Genomic DNA, 21037 nt, shown 5'->3' with positions numbered 1-21037 from the left:
CCATGCCATTGGAGTGATTCCCATCTGCAGTTCCCAGTTTATAGTAAGTGGTTTGCTGAACCATATAAAACAAAGTTGTCACAATGGTGCTTTTGATTAAAATTTTTATAGGGGGCCACAGTGGCCTTTGAAAACAGTGGGGGTTGACAGTGGTCTGCTGGTGCTGCTAAAAAGTTCAGGAATGCTGAACTTTAAGGTTAGGTTGTCTGATTGCAGTGCAAATATATGCTAAGTGACTTGCCCAAGGTCATTTGTATTATGATATCTATAGTAGAGCAGGCACTGAACACTGATTTTCCATAGCTGTGGTTAGTGCTCTAATCTCTGCTATGAAAAGAAAAAATATTTTCTAATCTGACTAAGTATGTTGAATTGTATCTTAGGCAAAGTTTAACTGGCAGTACAATATACATAAGTAGGCTAATAAGCATATCAGGGATCTCCATCTTTACTTCTTTCCTATGCGAACACTTGAATTGAAATAGCAGTTCATTTTAATTTACACCTTACGATATTTTTGGTGCAGACTCTAACCCAGGAATTGAAATGGGACACACTTGTTCTCAAGTAAGAGGAATCACAAACAGTTTTGCACAGAAGCAATGAATGATCTGACTTGAAACCACTTTTGTTTCTCCCTACAGGAGAAATTTGCACTGGTTAACTAAAGGGACAGTTTAAACTTATCTAGTTAAATGATGTTAAATGGCAGGTGGAGGTCTGCTATGCATATTCAGACTAAACAGAGCTTACAGCAGTTTAACTGGGTCACTCTTGAAAAACTGTGCATGACTTTGTTCCACAGACAAAGACTGCCATTATTAGGGTGCACATTTCTGTATAACCCCAATGTCAGACTTGGAAGGAAGCTCTTCTCCTTCAAGTTTATTTGCTGCCATAGCTCACGAAATTGTCACTCTCTTGCTTTCCATAGACTAATAAATCATCAGGCAGACTGCCCTTCTCAGAGAGCTTAATGGCCTGTCCATATTGCTAATATGCTAATATTGCAAAATGACTTATGATTACTGTAATCAATATTCAGTCTCTTTTCTAAAACAAGCTGACCTTACTGATTCCAAAGGATGTCCAGTATCTGAGAAATTGTAAATATACATTTATATTTTTTTTTTTTTCCAAATGGAAGGGAAGAAAGTCTGTCTTTAGATGGTTGCATTTTGATTGGGTCTTACTGAAACAGAATTTGAACATTTAGAATAAATAATAATTTTGGAAATTGTAGCTAAAGAAAGCAAAAGGTAATAAGAGCAATGGGGAGTGGAATTTCACTCAAGGAATGTAAGAGTCTAGGGGAGCAGCCTTTTTCGCACCTCAGAGACTGCTGTGCAGTCACTAGTGGAAGCCTACACAGAGCAGATGGATGACGTATAAGACTGCAGTACTATTTTGTAAAGTATGTCATAAGCTCAGCGAGCAGGGAGACGTTAGCGGGTAAGCTCCCTTTCATTTTTGCTCACAAAATGAATCATGGGCACAGATTTGAAGATCTAATACTTACGTGCTTAATTGTATTACAAGCAACTTACACCTGCAAAAGGAAAATGCCCCTTTTGCAAATTTGCCTCTTGGGTGTGGAGTTGGGGTGAGAAGTACTGTCATGCAATAGTTCATGAAATGGAAAATAACTGCCTACACGCTTTGTTGCATCAGGTGCTTTGCGCAGTTGTCTGGTTTACCATGCGACAAAGTACAACAAGCTGATATACCCAGCAGCATGAAATGAAAGTGCTCCATATTAAAAAGTGCAAACAACCAAAACATTTTTAAATATAGGCAGAATCTATAATAAGCAGTAAAACACCCATGCCTCTCATGGCTAATGAGTATTCCCATCTGTAATGGTCTGCCACATCCCTGGTTAATTAGAAACTAAATTACTAACATCTTTAATTATTCATAATGACATTCTTTTACATCTGTTAAATTAGTTATAAAAATGATTAGCATAAGAAATGCTCAGCTTTGAAATACTAGTCAATAAGTCAAAAAGCCTCTGTTTGCGTATTTAATCTAATGAAAGGTATTTTATCTCACATGGCATCTAAGTGCACAGGCAAAATTAACCCTGTGAAAGTAAATGGTTTTATCAAACAAAGCAGAGCTGGATTGCACTGCTATCATTTACATGTACAGACTGTTTCCCTTAATAAATGTATTTCAGAATACTATACATACTTTGAATAAGTTACATAACTTTCAGGGCAATATGAAAAAAAAAAAAAGCTTTGCAAAATATATGTCGTGTTTTAATGTATTCATAAAATGATGACCCAACTGTCTCCCAGGCTTTCCAGACACTTGACTAACCTATTTGCTTAAAAGGTGTATATGAACAGGCAAGTTTTCACAGGGTGTCATTTTCCATATAATCAGGAGGGCTTTGTGCTAAATTGTATAAGAAAGCATTCAGGGTTAAAATTCAGCATGACTCTCCCCCAAACAACCCTTCCTGCACCTTCACCCCCACTCCCACTTAAACCCTTTTGGAGGTTCCTGCCCTCCCCTCCCTGTTCTCCTCTTAGAAGCAAACTCATCACCATTAGCACACAAATGCAAAATAACCAGCCTAGGCCTCTTCCCAGGAATACAAATTAGGGGCAGGTAGTTGAAGAGCTTAGAAAGCTGAAATAGCGAAGTTCACAATGAAAAGGATGAATAGATGAGAGACTGAAAGTGGGGTAAAGTGTTCAGCTTTTGTCATTTAAAGTGACGTATTTAACTCTTTGCCTTCATGAGGCTGCTCTTCACAAAAATAATAATGAATTGCAATTAAGACCTGAAGGACAAAAGAGAATTATGTGGGAGGAAAAAAGCAAAGGAAAAGAAAAAAAGAAAAATTATGATGACAAGAAGAAGATTTTTTTTTCCTTCTGCAGCATATGAATATCTGTCAGGAAAGCAGAGAGGCTAGTTTTAGAACTGTCATTGTTTAATGTGACAATGGTGCCACTGTAGATGGTGAAACCAATGATGTCATCAAAGCAGCTGGAGGAAAGTTTGAGATGGCTCATCAGATCTTCTAAATTTATATCCACTCATGAAGCCCCATAGCTACTTCGTGTTCTGTTCTACTTTTGGGGACATATTACTGTTTCTTACTGAAGTAGGGGATATTTTAGGTGTAAAGTTCTGCTACGTTTAAAGTTATTTGTCCTTCATTTATGCAAAGCCTTTGGGAAATTAACTCCTATCTTCTCAGATTTAGCTGCACCTCTGGACTTGGCTGCCACCTGTTTGTCCCCCGCTAGAAAAAAGTTCCATTTTGTAGCACAGACCTGTGCTCAAATCATGGTGAGAGTTAGGGCTTTAAAAGCCTTCTTTAAAATGTATTATTTGTGGATACGGTATCCTGCTGTCAGTGTAAAATGGAATGGCTCTTTGATCACGCTGAGGACAAGCAGTTCTTTAAACAAGTCCTCTGATCCATCTGAATGTGGCGTTTGGATAGGGACCCAAGTTAGGTGCAAAAGCTTTGGTCCATATTTTCTCTTACCTCTCAAGTTATTAGAGCTCCTCGGAAAACCTGGGAAAGATCTTTGGAAGAGTTCCATAAATCTCTCTCCCGTTTATTACTGCAATGGTATTTCCAAACAAAATGTGGTCATCAGTCCTCCGTATTCACCCACAAAAAGCACAAAACCAAAGGTAAGACATCACTATGACAGCTTCTAGCAGGCCATGTAGGATGAATCCACAGACTAGGGACTGCAATATTTGGCATAGGACTGCATCACTACTTAAGCAGCAATGTTACCAGTAGAATCTGGAAAAGTCGGCTTTTAAACATGGAAAAAAAAGAACTAAGCTGCAAAACCAAAAATAAATAATGAACCCTAAAATATTTATGATAAAAAGATAAGTGAATAACATTAGACAGCACTGCTCTAAATGGCTAGTGAGGATTATACATCCATCTTCTGTTTTCACCTGGGGTGTTCTTTTTTATTACTGCTAGTACAGTGCTGAAGAAAAGAATGCTCCTTCATACAGTGTAATGGCCATTTTTACTTTGCTACATTACTGAATTTAATAACAAATATACTTTGGGAAAATTTTGCCAACAGACACATTCATGCAACACTTATGACTTCAAAGTACGGAATCTTATCCAAAGTTTACCAGGACATTTAATTTTATGAAAGAAAATTGAAAATTTCATAGGCTCTCTTGTACTTCCTGCACCAATAGCCAGTATTTCTTGCTCACATTTTGGAAATATCAAAATTCAAGTTCTTCTTAAAATAAGAAGAAACATATTAAAATAGGAGAATAATGAACAAAATAAAAGGTGACTGCACACTACTAAATTAGCTTTTCAAAAAGAGTTTACGTTAATTCCAGGTATTGCACTTGCATGACAGTTCATGGGTGTGGGAGGAAAAAAATCTCATTTTATTTGCATTGTTTTACCCTTTCTCTTTGTTGAGGATTTTTTAGTTCCACGATGATTGCTTGACATTCCATATTCATTGTTTACTGTGACATAAAAAAAAAGAATCAGCTATTTAGCAGCTTTAGGGTATGTCTACAGGGACAGGTACAGACAGATGCAAGCTTGTCTGTCTGTTCTTCAAAATGGCCAGACATGAGCCAGCTCTAATCCAAAGTCATATATAGACACATTCACATGGCACTTGTGTTTTGAGGTAACAAGCAGGGTTGAGCAACCCAAGTGCAATTACTTGACTTTGGACAGGAGCTGGCTCTGTCTGACCGGGTCAGGGCATAGCCAGAGGATCTTGGGTCTTCTTGTGCTTGTCCAAGTAGTCAGGCTGCAAAAACCTTCCAGAACAAAAGGAGGCACAACAGTGACAGCTGAAAACAGCCCGTTCAACGTCCTTATAATGTAAAGGATAAAATCTTAAGACCTATTTTCTTAATGGTAATATGAATTTGGATGCTTTTCAACAACCTCGCTGCAGTAAAACACGAGTTAAAGCTTTATCCTTTATTTACATCTTAAAGATGATACATCTATTGCGAGATGTTGTGATTAATTAGTCCATAAAAAAACCTCCCAACAAGAAGTTTTTGTGGCTTTCTTCATTTCACCATTCCTTTGATTTCTTAAACATATTTTAGTGATTTGTCTCTTTCTTGTATTAAAAAAAAAAATAATCTAACTAAGGTGCTTACATTTTGTTGTAGTTGATGGAAATATTAACATTTATTCAGAACTACTCATTTTCCTTAGTGTGCCTAAATAAATTTTTCCAACACTGTGGTCTATTCTGGCTTGAAATACCCCACCAAAGTCAATAGGAACTGAACACGTGTATCAGAAGTCAAACTTTGCCTCTTTACGATTTCTAGAGCATTTTTAAAAGTCTCTGAAGGAACACCCATATAAAATACATTCTGAGGTAAGCCCCGTAAGGAGAACAAAAGCGGGTATTATTTAATAGCCTCACCAAAACTCAGCGGATCTGGAATAAATCAGGAAGAGTTTGGAATGGATTTATTGGAAGGGTGATGCTTCTGTTTAGCTTTCCATTTTTTACGGGAAGAATTAGAAATGTCATTTGGCAGATGTCTGTAATGTTTTTGGAACTGGAAGGAAATTTGGCTTTTCCATTTGGTGTGGGTGGATGTTCCTCTAGGCCACATTTAACATGTAAAGTGAGAGAGGTGGGTTTGAAACCCTTCCTAAAGGGAGACCTGTAGCTGCATGTTTTGCAGACTTACCTTAGAAAATCCTCTGCCAGCAACCTGCATACCTGATCCATATATTACCCCTAGGGAGATGGCCCTGAGCATCAGTTTCACCCTTTTTGCAGCATAAAGATTCAAGCCAAAAAAATCAAAGTATCAGGATTCAGAGCAACAAGAAATCAATAGACCAGATAAACTGGTTTATCCTCCTTGCTTTTTGCTGCTGTGCAAAGGAGTTATAAACATGGTCTAACCAGCCAGATTCCACCAGTGCATCTAACCTTATCTGCATTTTGTGCCACTAAGTACATCTTGGGTCTATGCCTGACATTATATTTCATGGCTGTCCTATCTGTCCCTTCCTAAGCAGGATGCAATTCTAATCTTTCTGGATTGGGGGGGGCTGCTGCTGTAACACCGAAAATAATAACTGACAAAGAAAAAGGGAAAACTCTTATACACTGCAAGAGACCACAGGAAGCTTCAAACAGTACCACACAGTGCTAGATATTTTTGTTTTGCTAGATGTTTTGGTTTTGCTAGTGCAAAACCAAACTGCAAAGATGCAAGACTGAATAAGATACAGAGGGACTTGAACATTTCACCAAACATTGATAAAAAACCTAACTTGATTATGCTCCTATACTGAGGCAGGTCTCCCTCCCCATGAGAAGAAACTCTAAAGGCATAACTTTGCTGCTACTCATACATTTGCCTTACAATAAAAAGATAACACTGCCATGATTCTTGTATCTTGCATCATTCTTGAAAATTCTTGCAGGAATTTGAACAGCAAAGACAAGGAAACCAATCTGGTAATACTTCTTTTCCGCAACTTGACAAAAGCATTAGCAGCAACAGCAGCATAATAAATGTCCACAGAAAACAGTGAAGCTTGGTACAGAGACCCTAGAAACATATGTACCCAGTTAGACGAATTCACTTTGTGCTGCACCCAAGCTAATAACCCCTGCCGAGAGGTTCATAGTACAGGTTAAGTGCTGAAAGACAATCAAGGTATTATAGATCAAAGTATAGATCAGCCAGTGTACCTTCAATCCTCATAAAGATACTGAAATACATCTGTAACAATCAGTTTGCAAGTGTTTAGGGTGAAATTAATCTTACCTTCTTGGCCAGCTAAAAGCTAGATTTATAGTCTAATGGTGCAACTCCTGGCTGAAGGATATTGTAGGCAATAATTTTAGAATGGCTTAAGAAAGTAGGCTTTAGAAATTAACAGAAAGGTCTTTAAAGGCCATTAAAACACTAGATTGGGTGCAGGAAGTTTCTGGGTTGAAAGTTGCTCAATTATGGGACAGTGTTCCCAGGGTAGTATCTGTACCAGCTAGCGTGTTTTTATGTATCTCCTACTTCTGTAAGGAGTAGGATAAAGGGTGACATGGATCTTTTGTCTGACCAAGGGTGGCTGGTCTTACATTTCTGTGGTGAGACAAGGTCATGGTGTTCCACTACTGTCAATGCAGACATAAGCACTTCCACAGGATGTTCTAGATGTGATCACCATAGAATGTATGTGCAGCTGACTGAAAGATTTTTTTTTCTTTTTTTCAAGAATCAGAAGCTTGTAGAGGGAGGCAATAACAATCTTCCTGTATCCAGTAGGTAAAATATTAGAACTTTTTCAGGAAATCCTTCATTAGGATTGCTTAGGAACAGATTAGGCAAATACCTGCAAGGAATGGTTGCAGTACATTTAGTCCTTCTTACTGTAGATGATTACACTAAATGATCTTAAGTAACTCTGTACAGTCCTGCCTTTTTCTACACGCGTGGAAAAATTTCACTGACGCTGTTATTGGACAGTGTATTTTATAAGCCATGAAACAACTTTCTACTGAAGCTCCATGTTATGCTCCATGAAAGCTGTGCTCAGGGAATTATTTTTGGCAATAACAGGACTGTTCAGCCCCAGAGATACAACTGTGAGGAGAAGTCGGATGTGCAGTTTTCATGTATATTTAGTATATTACAATAAATATAATGAATAAAAGACCATGGAAAAACATCATAATCATCAGAACCATAAACTGATTATACTTGTAACAGTTAAAAATATGGCAATGCCATTAAAATGGATAAAATAAGGAATTCATCTTCTATTTCTGAATTAGTATGCCATATAGTCACTTGAAATGATTATGTAGTGGTTAATCAAGTAAGAACAGGATGCAGTAATTCAGTAACAAGGAGTAGGATTCTGTTCAAGATTCAGACACCTAAATTTAGGAAGCAATAACTGTAGGTGTCTAATCTAAGTCAATGGAGACCTAGTCAATCCAGTCAAAGGAGTCTAGAGTGCTATTCATCCAGTCAAACTTCGAGATTTGCTTTAGGGTGATTTAAAAGGCACACTGAACCTCCTGACTCTGTTGATCCTCTGAATACTCAGTTGCCTGTGTACAGGTACCTAGTGCAATACCTGGACTCCACCTGCCACATCTGATGGTCATGCCAGACTCATGCAAATATCACAGATACACCTGGACAACTCAAATGGCACAAAGCATTCAAGTGTGAACAACTGAGAAGAACTCCCATTGACTGTAATGGAAGCTTAGACAATACTTTCATGTATAAACATATGCACTTAAAACAGAAGCTTGCCCTGAATTAATTATTTCTAAATTAATACAGAATTTAGAAATAGTCATCTTTTCATTTTTGCTTTAAAAAAATCAGAATTTTAAAATGTTGCTTAGATTTGGTTATGGAATTATATGACGTATCAGATAGATAAAAGATCTAAAAAAAGACAGGGCTTACATATCCAAATAATGTACAGATTAAGAGTTAGTAAAATAGTTTCAATGCATCATCTTATATATCTGAACGCGGAAAAAAAATTCTTATTGTAAAAAGAAGTACAGCATCAGATTCATTTTAATCAATCTTAAAATTAAAAGCATGGATATCTTCATCTGGGCTAGTCACATACACTCCCTTCTTAATCAATTCAGTTCATTCTAATGTAGATGTATAAAAATTAGATTAAATAGGCCATACAGCTTGTACCCTACAGGTGCATCTACACTAGTTATTCAGTGCATTGGAGGTTTGGGGTTTTTTTGATGCAAATTTGTCTTGAATGTATATTTGGAGTCTTCTGATTTACACGGCTGGTGTGCTTGAAGCACTTTTGCTCCTGATGGAGCCAATGGAGACATTGTGCCATGGGGTGCCATTCGCAGCACCCCACTTGCAAAATGGATGCAGGGTCATTCAGCAGTTACTCTTCTACATAGGATAGGGATGTGCTGTGAATCAGCAACTGGCACTAACATCATTGCCAGTAAAGAAGCAATGTGAATATGCAGACCTAGAATAGTAACAGATCACAACAAACCCAGCCCCGTCCTCCACTCTTTGCTCTGTAACAGCTGGTAACACAGATACACCCTAAGATTATTCATTTACATACACTAAAGATTAAGGGAGCCCAAGAGTGGTGAGTATAGAAATAGATGCATAAGCTGTGGACATCTGAAGTGAGATGATTTTCATCCATCCAGGGCTCCACTGTGCCTGACTTCTTCAAAAAATACTTTTAATGAAGGTAAAGCAAGGCAAGGCAAGGCAAGACAAGTCAAGGGAAGGCAAGGCAAAGGAGAGGAGAGGGGAGGGGAGGGGAGGGGAGGGGAGAGGACATCCTCAATTTACATTTACATTTACAGTTCCTTTATCAGATATTTAATATTTCAAAAAGGTCTAACTTTAGAAAAAATCTGCATCTGAAATGTAGAGTTATTTTCTAATTGAGGTGTGGGAAGCAAAAATTTGAGCTATAATCATCTTAGGTTTTGTCAGTTCAGCCAATGATCTAATTGGCTATGTATTTACTCATTAAAAACCTATTGCTGAAGGGAAATTTTGTAGGCTTAGAGCCAGTCTTACAGACAGGAAGGCACTGGGTGATCAAATCAAAGTCCATCCTGGATCTCAATGTTCCCTTTATAACACACGTGATTCTGATCTGAACAAAACTAGTCCTTAAGAAACCATAATCTTCTCTCCTGCTATGTCTGCACATTAACTTTGTCTCACATCACATTACCACTTTTCTGCCCAGGGAAGCTAATGTGTAGAAGTTCAGCCTTTAAACCACCAGGACTGTGCTAAAATATTTTCCGATATTTTACTTCTATACTTCAACAATATTACCCCACTAAACAGATTTTTATATTAAAACTGTGACCAGTAGGATGTGTTTTTCTCCATTCAGCAGAGCTGCAAAGTATTTTACTATTCCTTAAATATGGACTTATCAGAGTTTGTATCTTTTCTGGATGTCCCAGGGCTGACCCCCTGGGCATGAATGCTTACTGTCACCTAGCCAACTTGCTAACCTTGCAGAACTATCCATAAGCTGTAGCTAAATAGCTGTGTTCACGTTGTTGGGCTTTCTGAGGGACACCGCTTACAGTGTCTCATTGACTTAACTGTTTGAAAAGCTGAATTTTAGTGAAAAATCTTCCCTAACGCCACTGTAGAGAATTACTTTATCGACACATTTAGCAGAAGAATTTTTGTCTTTGCCCACTGACAGCTATGTCCATTCACACTGGAAAAAAATCATAGATCCAGAACAACTCCATGAGTTGTTTTTCATTACTTCTACACAAGTTTTCCACTAGAATCCAGATGATGGACAAGGATGGACAGCCATCTGAGCCTCAGTAGGCTGTAGTAAACTGCAGCTTAGTGACACACAGGCAGTCGCTGTAATTCCCCTACACTTACTTTAGGAAAACCCAAGACAGTTCAGACTTGGTATGAATTTCTGTGCCTCCAAAATGTCTTAAAAACATAGGCCTTAGAAAAGTGGCGCATATAGCCCAGGATGCAGCTTCTGATGGTGACAACAGAGATGCTATTTAGGGAAAACACGCAGACATGGCCACTGTCTGCAGTCCATTCCCTTCCTACCCCTCCCATATCCACCACTGTACTGGGATACTAGAAAGTAACCCCCCCACCACCCCCCCAATTAATTTTAATTTCTGTTCAAGGATCTATTGTCTATAAAGCAAACATTTCACAGATACACACAAGGTGCATGTCTCACCAAATTCACAGAAATGAAGGAGGCTAAGTCAGTCCAGAAGCAGGTTCCAGTTGGGCTCCTGAAGCTGGTTATTATTATGGGTGTTGATGGGACTGTGTCTAGTTGTGAAGGCTGTTTGTCCCTGGAGATTGCCTTACATGTCTTCTCAACTAACTCCTGATTATGGATGCATCTCAGCTCGGATGCCACTTCTCAAAAGTCTCCTAAGAGGTTCCTAAATAAACCTATCAGCAGCAGGCTCTTCCCTTACTGCATATCCTCCCCTTTCTAGTCTTCAGCTAGCAGGGAAATACAACATATTAGTCCATTACAGCCCTTACAAATGTATAATCCTCAAAAAACCTGTTGTTATAGTCCCTATAAATTGGGGGATGTTGAATCCAGGGTTTAACCATGGTCAAGATTCCCTTCTGTGCAGGGCAATGAGGATCTGAGAGCAGAGATGGCTCTTTCACAATCACACTAAAAAGTAAGAATCGAAAAATTGTAATTACCAAAAATATTTACAGTCCTGTGGTAAGGTTACATTGCTTACCAAAAGGATGTTTATGCATCACGTCCTCTAGGACGTGCAGTGAGGTGTGCTCCTGCTACTTCTTCCTCTCTGCAGCCAGGAGGGAGGTTCTCCTGAAATGCACTCCCTGTCCCTTCCTGCTTCTAGGCCAAAAATCAAACGGATGCTCCTTGGGCAATGAAGTGGTGACTACCTGGAAAAACACCTTGTAGCTGGTCAGGAGGAGGAGAAGAAATGTTTGGATTTATAAAAGCAAGGTCTCTTGCTTTTTAAGGAACAGATGTGAAATGCAAGATGGTTAGTAACATCTTCGAAGATGTTAACCGGAAGCTCAGGTCTTATCTTCTCTAAGAAAATTTGTTGGGGAATAGTACTTAGTTGCTCGTGTTTTTTAAACAAACATTTTCTACTTATCAGATGGTAAAATCACAGTGCTAAGAGCGTGACTGTAGCTTATAACATGTATCGGTAGAGATGGTAAACATTTTCTTGGTAGCATGAATGACCAAACCACATGCACTGAAATTCCAGCAGCTTTGACCACATTAACATTTTACCTTACGCTAATGATCATGTGTGAACAAGCAGTTGGTAAAAAACATACACTTTTTTTTCCCTTACTAGTGCGGACACAAAGACAACAGCCTTCTTCACCTAAGATAAATTAATTGAGCTAACAGAACTAAACCATCTACTTCTTCTTTCTTTTGGCCTTTTAAGAAAGGGGATGAAATGTGAACTTTTGAGGCATCACAAATATGAAGGAGGAACTCATTTCCCTCCACCAAAGAAATCCACAAATTATTTTTAAATCTTTTTAAAGCTGTGGAAATGTGGTGACAACCTAAAGCGGGGAAGGTCAGTAGCCTTTCTGACTGGAACGGTAAAAGCTCGGTGGTGAACAGTGACCAAAGCCCATCAATTATCTGAAAGCCCTAATATTCTGTGGAAACCAGGCTCTCAGTCAAGGCTTAGGAGCCAGTCCTTGTCCTTAAAATGAACCGAGCTTTGGGTATGAGCTAGAAACTCTCCTGGTTTTTAAACTGCGTTATATTCTCATTTTCCATTTTATCTCCTTGCTTCTAACTGTGTTAAAGATTAGGCTTGGTTGCAAAATTATAAATCAAATGTAAGTATAAAGGCACTTGGATATTGAGCATTGTTTCTTCATCTTATCTCTAATACAATTCAAATGTTTTGTGGAAAAACATGAGAAGTTTGTGTATAGGCCAATGGCATTATATAGGCCTCAGATTCTTATTCTTTTGCAATATAGTCCATGGTGGGTGAGTTAGTTCGCCCACCCTTATACTGAATAACAGCTTTCATAACTCCAGACATAATTGTTCATGTCACCTTACTTAACTGAGAACACTAGTCAAGAGGTTCTGTAACACGTAAGACTCACACGGTGACTCTCAGTAATTAACTACGGGATTCACGTGCTCAAGGCCTGTAGATGGCTTTCTACTATGGTTAATCCATTGACTCTTACTAAGCAGAGCTGATACTTCCCTAAATTACAGACCTTTTCTACCTCTGAAACTTGCAGAAATGGCAGAACTATCCCCAATCAGCCCAGCCCAGCAAACAAACAAACAAAAACCACTTCGTGCCAAAACGCAGGCTCCCATATCAGCAGGGCAGTGGTAGTGGTTGTGCGGTCGTAAAGTCACAGCTTTCCAGAGATGCTGGCTCTCTCACGTATCACCGCTACGTGAGCCTGCCCACAAACGTCCTTCCTGACCGCCTAAGGGCCCAGGTTTTTCCGTCTCTTTTTTTCATTTTGGATTTGTCAACATCCCACCATCCCCGTCCAGGAGGTATAGGAGCTCCCTTTTGTTTGATGTGAGCTGAACGCCCGAGGGCACTGAAGGGGTTAAGTGGAGGAAATTCTTGTCAACTTCAATAGAGAATCAGGCATTTTAAAGGATTTTCTGTAAGAAGAACCCAGTATGTCTGACATCAGAGCCACAGCACATCACAGCAAAGGGGTAAAATTTTTACTTAAAGGGTTTTTTATACTTTCAGAGTGGAAAATATTCATATTGTGGTTTCGCACTAAAAATAAATTCTTCCATTCACAGCCAGCAACAGGTAGCTGAGGTTAGAACAAACCACTAGCTTACTAATGACTATGAATTGCAGTATCTATAGAAATGACCAGAATTCAAGGCAGCCTCTAAAATAAGCCAGATGAATCATTCTTGAAAAATATTATTCACTCTGTAATAAATAGGCTCAGCATAAATGTCTGCCACACAAAGCACGCTTGAAGTATTTTTTAAAAATGTAAAACACTGTTGCATGTAAATTGAAATGATCAGTTTTCTTCCTCTTGCAGGGGTTCTGCTTTTTTCATAACAAGTCTGGGAACACTCAAGTGATCCAGGGATCCTAAAGTTAAGTGACTGAATTGAAAGCACTCCTTTGGCGCAAGCATCTTGAACATAATAAATAATAGCTCTTGAAGTATTATAAATAAGGAATCTGAACTGTCTTGAGTTATAGTGAAAGCTGTTGTTCAACAAAGATGCAGTAAAAAACAAAAGCTGATAAAATCTTTAGATTCTTATTCTACTGTGTAACACATTTTTTTTGGTAGTAAGTTACTAGGTCAGACACTCTGCTAGTGCAAATCACCAGAACATCGCTGCCATTAGTGGAGCCAGGTTGATTTACCCAACTTGAGAATCTGAGCCCCAGTTAAATTATTAAAAAACAAAACCCCAAAATCACAAAAACCCCATGGTGACAAGAACCACTGTCCTGCAATGCTATCACATAATTTTCTACAGGGGTATATTTTCATATTTCATATCCCATGTTATCTCATTAAGGCAAGGGCGTGATCTATGCATGCAGGACTGGCAGACCCTAAGACACCTGAAGGAGACTAGGACTGTTAGGAAAGAAAGACCAAAACAAACAAACAGTGGAAAAAAATCACCAAGAAAAAAAAAATACCCACCCCACCAAGGAAGCAAACATCAAAACAGCAAAAACCTTTCACTTCAACGTTTTTTTTGGTCTCTGGTGTTTCCTTGTCCCAGTAAGCCTTATTGCAGGTCTCTGAAATGGGTAGCAACGATGGCAGTTTTTTCATTGCCATGCATGCTGTAGCCTGCCTTCACCAGAAAAAAAAAACAACCCAAACCCCAATAAAAAACCACAGATGAAAAACAATACCTTGCATACCGTCAACATGAGACGTCTAAACAACATGTGGACAATTCAGGTTTAAGTCACTAAATTTAGAAATGAACACTCTTTGTGTCTACTTAGTGTCTGTACTACTGTGGGACTGAATCTCTCAGTAAAGCCAAACCAACAATAAACCCAACAGTCATTACTTCATGGCCATTGCTGCTCACAGCCATTGCTACTACAGCCCTCATGTATCTAGACAGGATATTTTTTTTCTTTTTCCCCCTGAAAACCGGGATATAACTTACTCATAACCCAACCATTTTATTTATAGCACAGTTGCAGCCATAGAGGCAAATTGGTAAACCAATTGTGCCTATCCAAAAAAAAAGGTTAATCTACTGGGTTCTTCTGCTTCTCTGCACGTATTAAAAATTTTCAACATTTAAAAAGCTCCTATACTTTTAAAGAATATTTAAAAGATTTGGCATCATCAAGACATGCAAGTACGTGGTTTATATAACCACATCACATCTGTGCACTCATCCTCCCTTTTATCACTCACCCTCTGATGATGTCTTCTCCCAAAGTAGTTTATAAATTCTAAGCGGCTGGGAATCTGTCTTTCTGTGCATTTGTGTGAGAGCTTATATTAGTGCTGTTTGGGGATGGACAAAGCATTTGAAAGTTGCCATATTATGTATGATTAGCAATAAGAAAACTAGCATCTTCATCACTCATTTCTCACTGAAAGTACAGAGTGGAAAAAAGCTGTTCTGTTTACTGGACCAACATACCACGCCTGGGAGACTTCAATATACAAAGTACAGAGTACAGGGTAGATGCACTCTGCTCTGCAGATGTACTCTCTCAGGGGTGGGGGAAAGGAGTGCCTTTCATGGTCTCATTTGGAAACTAGGGGAGAATGTTACAGCAAAAGCTGATACTCTGAAAGAAGAATATCAGTAACAGTGAAACACAGTAAGAGGAAGTATTTTCTTTCCTTCCATTCCTCATTTCCCCTAAAGAAGATGTAGTTGTGATGTGCATATATATACAGGAGATATAATGTGCAATACTGTAAAAATATTTTGCCCATCTTAATGGGCATCTTAGATCAAAGCAATGCTAGTGCACATAGACACTTCTGCCTGAGAGTAGCTCACTGTAGTTTACTTTAAGCATGCTTTCACTCATTTAAGTTCAGGTAGTGCTTATAGCTGATTTAGTAATACTGTCACAAAACACTGTGCAGATACCCTTAGTATGAATGAGCCTATGCCAATTAACCAGACTGTCAGCTAAACCAAATTAATATTCTCCCTAGACTTTTTTTGCAACAGCTGAGCTAAACTGAATTCAGTCAAACTGTTGCAGCTTCAGTACACAAGAAAGGTTTAACAGTAAGCTGAAATAAAGGGAGAAGAGTCTGCACACAAGCTTGTATCTGGCAAAAGTTTGTCAGTAAAAAGCCTAACAGGAATCTGCAGCACCATTAATGGAATTAACCTCCAAAACAGAATCTTTCAGCAAAATCTTAAAGATTGGTGCCTAAAGGAAGCAACTGCATATATACTACAGCAGTGGTAGGAATAAATTATCTTAGTTGTAGAATAAGTTAAGTAGGATCAGAACGAAGGTTAAAAATCCTGAAGTAAGGTAGCTATTCCTTGATTCAAAAGTGTGTCTCATGCAATTATAAACTTTTTTTATTCCCCTAGGCAGCTGGGATTTTCCCAGGATACCCATTCAAGTGTATGTTCAATCAGTACATATTCAGGAATTCACCTCTTGTCTATACAAAGTTTCAAGGAGGTCAAGGAGAATTTTGTCATTGCCTCCAGTGAGGCCAGGCATTTCACCCACCAATCTTGCAGCTGAAGTGAGGTCTTTGGATAAAAACTATGTGAAATGTAAACAGCACAAATCCTGGCCACATTTAATAAACTGAACAGGACGTCTCTCCATCTAATATTTCACTTAGCTTAATTTATCAACTTTAAAAAAAAAAGAAAAAAAATAGTTGACATCATTCATTGTTCCATTTTTCTAAAGCAGAGATTTTAAGGGGTGAATTGTGACAGTCCTTTTCTCTCCAGCTACATCCCTTAGACTGCATGTATATAAAAATATATTTTGCATATACTTAAAATACTCTAGTGAGATCCGCCTTCTTAAATGCCAAGCTCAAGTGCAATACTTTACACACTGGATTTTCTCTATGAAAGCCTGCAAAATCACTCAGCAATCGCAAGGTTCCATAAGCCACCCACTCTACAACCTGGGGGCTAAGGGAGCACGGGGCTGAAAGGAAAAAAGAGAGAACACTTTCCGCATCTTGTGGAAAGATGAAGTTACAGTGATTATTATGGGAGGAAACTATTTTTGTGACTGTTTTCCTCAAGATGTATGTAACTTCCAAAAGTAAGATATACCATCTTAATTCATTCTTAAAAATTGAGTGCTGTGACATATGAAAGCTCGCTCGTTAATGAAAGATAAATATAGAAAAAAGTCTATTTTTATGACTTGTCAGTAGATACTTAAGGAATAATTTTGTAAAAAAAAAAAATGCCATTCTCCAAACAAAAAATTACAGATTTGGGTTCGACACAAAATATCGATATATAATTTTAGGTAGCTACTCTACTTTGGAGCAAGAGCCTCTATCACCTAAGTTTTGTAAAATTCTAACAAGTTACATTGCCAACTTCCTTGCTCCTTTGACAAAAACTGAAATATGTTGCTTTTTAAGCAATTAAGTTACTACTTGGGGATTAGATTGTGTCATCCTAACTCATAAGGATGTCTGCCTTCGTGAGTGAATTTCCCTTGAGATGAGATTTGTGGGAGGGATCTCCTTCCTCCTGGACTGCAAATATAAACGTGCTCAAGAACGTTCCTGGGCACCACGTTCCAGCTGGCCCTGAAAGGACAGTGCCCATGCTGGGCAACTCCTTTAACCTCTAAAAGAGGGGAGCTGCTGGCAAGCTGACTTTTGGGAATGGCCCTGGAACATTTTAGCTCCTGAAATGTGCTGGGGAATAGCTTGGGAGAGTACTTTTTGGCACATGCTTAACTCACACCAGGGAAAGTCTTAACGCTTCACTAGCGTGGGCAATTGCAATCCATTGTCCAGGAACATTTCCACCTACTGTCTGATTTACTAGTACAGAGGTGGCCAGGGACACTGTCACGCACTTTCAGACTTTGTACTGTGATTTTATGTATGCAGGAGAAAACAGTTCAGGCACAGTCCTGATGTAAAGTTCACTTTTTATACCATTACCCCCCCCCAATGCATATTTCAGTATAACTTACACAGTCTTTTTCTTCCACTTGAGACGAAGGGGTCTGAGGAATGCCTTCCTCCCCAAGAACAGTATTGAGAGTAGTAGGCAGGTTGCAGTTAGATAGCCTTCACATGTAGCTGCAATATTATGGGATCCTCATGCACTGGTTTTAAAGTATGAACACGGTGTTTCTCCAACAAAAAAAAATCACTGAGGGATAAAAATATATACATGATAAACAACTGCATAATCTTCATCAGCAGAGCAGCAGAGGTAGAACACAGCAAACATGCTGCTAAAAGGTACATTGCATTCAATGAGTTCTGCAAGAAGGCATTGATGCTCCTGCTTTTCTTTACTACTCAATGCAGCTGCAGTTAGGTAAGTTCCCAAAATGCTTTTTTGGTCCCTTAACTGCTCTACTTACATACTTCATAGTGCCAAATACATCAGGAAAAAAAAAATCATAAAACTAACACTCCATTAAATTATCACTCTGTCTACAATAATTAAACAAAATGCATAAACAAAATGACCCAAAGCAAACAAAACAATTTCAAAATTTTCTCCTCTTTGCAATAGTTTATGCAAGAGAAATGAGAGGGAAGAATAACTTTGTTCACTTTGTGCATTTGATGGCATTTGTGGTACACCAACTTTTACATGTGTCGTATATAATAACAAGAAATAACATCAATGCTTTAAGAAAATCAGTAACTGATAAAAACTGCACTACATTGGAAGCTGACAAAGGTCTGAATTGAGTTTTAGACCTGAAGGCAAACTGTCTGTCTCTAGTTAAAGAGTTTTAGGTATAAGCAATTAGTGCATTTAACTTACAGTGCAACTAATTCTGAAACATGGATTGCTATAACACTGATGTTTGACTTCATTTCTGAAGATGACAATGTTAAGTTTGAACGCTCATTTAGAAATTTTCCATTTCGGTGTGTTTTTTGAGACACGCTGAAAGAACATCAAGATACTCTTTTATCAGTAATCATATTGACAACCACATGATTTATGATCGGTTCATATACACTGCTTCTCGATCAAAATAAAATTAGGGTGGGGAAAAAAAAAAAAACCAAACCCACTTTGTTCAGTGTGCTCTCTATGTCCATAAGTTGGTGATTCATCCTGATGATACACCCTTGTGTCCTGGCTCAGACTCTCCAAGTTAAACTTGTGCCTGCAACATCTGATTTGCATCAAGTGCCTTCTCTTGTAACATACCTCAGGTGCACCGAGTGGTTTTGTAATTATACAGCAGGCTTTCAGGAAAGCAGAGCTACTCTGATTATACAGTTTCTGACATTTTTAAAACAGATTATCTCCCTTGGCAAGATTGTTTTAAAATGTAACTTAAACTCCTAAATATTAAAATATCCATAAATAATCCTATATAATAGTAGGCTACATTGTCAAAGCTTCTGATTATTGGTAACTTCTACTGAAATGGGAACTGATCCATTTCAGTCTAAAAGTTTGAACATTTTAGCCATAAGCTTCTCTAATCAGCATGCAGGATTTGAGTCAGAGCAAAAAAAAAAAAGTTTCCTACAGCACAGGCGAAGAGAAACTTCAGATATATAGTACAACGTCTGTTGCCTTTTCCCAAGGTTGACAACGCTGAACTCCCACCCTCTTTCAAGCGAAATCATTGCTACTCATGCCCAAAGGTAACTGCATCAGCTCTCTTCTGAACAACCCCTGTGACAGAAGAACAGCAGATTATGCTTTTATAGTAGTAAGACCTCCGGCTCTGTCACCTGAAACACAGCGCCAATAACTTAAAACAAAGGGGAACTCTTTAAAGACACATAAAGCCTTCTCGAGTAATACAAATCACACTAAAGAAATGAAAATAAGATGTTTTCTGGAACTGTGGATTTCAATGTCACATGAATGGAAAAACACTTTATGTCTTTCTAAACTGCAGGATAAGTACAGCAAGGTAATCATTTTTTCCACCTTGTCTTAAACTTTCAGAGACAGAGAGTGCTAATGAAAAAAGCATGTTTCATCCTCCTCTTTCACCTTTTGTGCTAGTAAGTGGCAGTACACCTTTACGTATTGTGGCTAGGAAAGGTCAAGGGCAAGGACAGGGACCAGAAAGAAGAAATATGAAGAAAAATAAATTAAGACTACTACATAGGGGGTCTCCTCAGATTGAAACAGACAGTATTTTTGAAAAAAAAAAGTACTACATATATGCACATAGTTTCTGTGTCAAACTGATTTCAATGGGACACCAATTTTTATTTCTAAATTTCCAGTTTAAAATCAAATTCCTGTGTAAACAGGAATAAAACTGAATATTTTCATTGGTAAGGATTTGGTGTGCTTTGCAGTCTACCTGCAACCCCAGCCTGTAATTGATTTATTTAAGATGACTCAATACATTGTTGACACTTTCAGTAAGAAATCTATCTAATACTATTCATACAGACATTACTCAATCAAGCGTGCTCTCGTATTCAGCCAATTTCTCTCTGGGTCTCTGCTCTAGTGACTGACTGAGAAATTAGTCTCAGCAAATGAAATCATTATTACTCGCTGTACCTGCACCCATCTAGGAACATCTGAGATGAGACAGACTGTTCAAATCTGTCTTCCCCAACAGTTAATTCCTAAAAATAATTGAATGTTCTACTGCAGTACAGAAATGTATTCTATTATCTCCCTGCCATTTAAGAACAAGACTTAAGATTTCACTCATCACAAAACCGAATTATGTTATAATTTGCCAAAAGTGAAAAACGTAATACAGGTAATACTGTACATTAAAAAAAAAAAAAAAAAAAAAGGCCAGCTATGCATGGGTCCATAAGTGATCAGTACTTTGCTACTGTCAAGTCACTTCCACCTCACACATGCTGAGACTTTTGTAAGAAAGTGTAAAAAAGCTATTGTGCTAATCATCACGACCACTTACCTACTGTGCTTCCTTATTTGGAGAATTTTGGCTTTTGAAGCCTGATTTAGTAACTCGCTTGAATATGTAAATACTCACCTGAATATCATCTCAAATCCTTTAAGAACACATTTTATTTCCTTTTAATCATAGAATCATAGAATCATTTAGGTTGGAAAAGACCTCTAAGATCATTGAGTCCAACCGTTAACCTAGCACTGCCAAGTCCACCACTAAACCATGTCCCTAAGTGCCTCATCTACACGTCTTTTAAATACTTCCAGGGATGGTGACTCAACCACTTCCCTGGGCAGCCTGTTCCAGTGCTTGATAACCCTTTCAGTGAAGAAATTTTTCCTAATATCTAATCTAACCCCCCCCCCCCCCCCCCCCCCCGGCCCCTCTAT

Source organism: Fulmarus glacialis, unplaced genomic scaffold (genome assembly GCF_000690835.1).
Source record: "Fulmarus glacialis isolate BGI_N327 unplaced genomic scaffold, ASM69083v1 scaffold32206, whole genome shotgun sequence".
NCBI classification, from domain to species: domain Eukaryota; kingdom Metazoa; phylum Chordata; class Aves; order Procellariiformes; family Procellariidae; genus Fulmarus; species Fulmarus glacialis.
Note: the sequence above shows the minus strand (reverse complement) of the source record.